The sequence below is a fragment of the Sturnira hondurensis genome, unplaced genomic scaffold (genome assembly GCF_014824575.4).
Source record: "Sturnira hondurensis isolate 20B ecotype Veracruz unplaced genomic scaffold, ASM1482457v3 Scaffold0008782, whole genome shotgun sequence".
NCBI classification, from domain to species: domain Eukaryota; kingdom Metazoa; phylum Chordata; class Mammalia; order Chiroptera; family Phyllostomidae; genus Sturnira; species Sturnira hondurensis.
In genome coordinates, this window is record NW_028081413.1 from 6,799,428 (window position 1) to 6,801,244 (window position 1,817).

General features: G+C 44.2%; 1 pseudogene; it reads right to left on the bottom strand.

The window, feature by feature from the left end:
- Window positions 1–489: 489 nt before the first annotated feature.
- Window positions 490–1,403, bottom strand: LOC118993526 (prohibitin-like; annotated as a pseudogene).
- Window positions 1,404–1,817: the final 414 nt, after the last annotated feature.

Genomic DNA, 1,817 nt, shown 5'->3' on the forward strand with positions numbered 1-1,817 from the left:
TTTAAGACTAAGTGTGTTTAAGACGAAGATGGGGGACTGGGTAAAAAAGGGTGAAAAGTACAAATTGGTCCTCACAAATTACCATAGTCGTGGGGATGTAAAGTACAGCATAGGAAATATAGTCAGTAATACTGTAATAACTGTGTATGGTGCCAGCTGAATTCTGAAAATATTGGGGGGGAACATTTTGTAAAGTATATGATTATCTAACCAACCACTATGCTGTACACCTAAAACTAATACAAAATATTATTGAATGTAATCTGTAATTAAAAACAATTTTTAATTAAAAAATGATGAAGGCCGGTACTTGGTTTAGTAGCAAATGTAGTAAAACATTTCATTAAGTTCACAAATGTCTCCAAGTAATACAGAAATAAGATCTGTGAGGTCTCTGTGAAAGGACAACATACAAATCCATGATAGTGTCCATGGATATATTTAGTGATCCGAAGTGATTTTACTTTTACTTCCTTTTCTTTAAGCCCATCATGGAATTTCACAGTGATTCTGGGGTGGGAGCAGAAGGAAGGCAACGTTAAGGATCCTTGGGGCTGTGGCCTGCTGGGCCTGAGGAGGCGCAGGCAGGGAAGGCCTCGCTGGGGCAGCTGGAGGGGCCGAGACCGCCCTGCCCCCAGTGGGCAGGTGACACTGGAGAGTGTGAGAGCCGGGCTGTGGCTTCCTCTGTGGCTCCATTAGGCCATGGTCCACAGTGGCAAGTGAGTTGGTGATCAGCTTGGTGGCCTTGGAATCTTCTCAGTGGTGATGATGGCCACCTTCTAAAGCTGCTCGTCCTTCTCCACCACAAATCTGGTCCTCTCTGCTTCCTGCTGGGCCACCAGTTTGGCTTCTACCACTTCTGTGAACTCTTTCCTGAAAGATGCATCAAAGACTCATCATCCAGGACAGCCCGAAGTTTGCAGCTCCATCCACTCAGTAAGGTCCTCACTCACAGGTCTGGAGACCAGCTGTCTCTGGGGGGATGAGTTCTCCAGCATCAAGACACATCACAGTGACTTGAGGATCTATCTCTGTAGTGATGGACAGCAGTGCGCTCATCACAGCCTTCTCTGGATGCTGGAGAAGTTGCAGGGAAGCTGACTAGCTACCGGATGTAAAAAGATACGCAGGGTGATGTGGCTATTCTGTAAATCTTTGCTACCAGTGATCACTGGCATGTAATGTGGTTGAGAGTGGTAGTCAGAGATAACTGGTTTCTGTACCCAAAGGATGAGAAGGTGCACCCCTTCCTGTACCACGATGTCCTGCACTCCACAGAACCAACCAAAGATGACTGTTCTGTGCCCAGCATCTGCAGTACACAAGGCAGAGTTCACCCTGCCTCCCATGACGGTTAAAGCCAGGTCAACCTTGCCAATGGACTCAAACGCATTGTCAGCCATGTCTCCTTCTGTGGGACACACTCACACTTGCTTCCACTCTGATCTCTACAGGAATTGCCCTCCATATATTTTTAAAAGACTTTAAATGGCCAAGGGCATGTAAGATAAGTGACCAATGAATATCGAGAAGTATTCAATATCACTAACAGTAATAAAAAAATACAAATTAAAGAAGCAATAAAATACAACATCCCCCCCATCAAATCAGAAAAATAAAATATTGAAAATATGCAATGTTGGTAACAGAACAGTAAAAGAGGCACCTGCTCTAAAAAGGCAGGACAGTGCCAAGCGTGTTCTTTAGGCCTGGCCTTTCATACCATGCCTGGACGTAGCAAGTTCCCATTAAATATTTGTTAAATAAATAAATAAAGTAAGTGTATGGATACTTGGCTAGTGGGAACATACTGAATA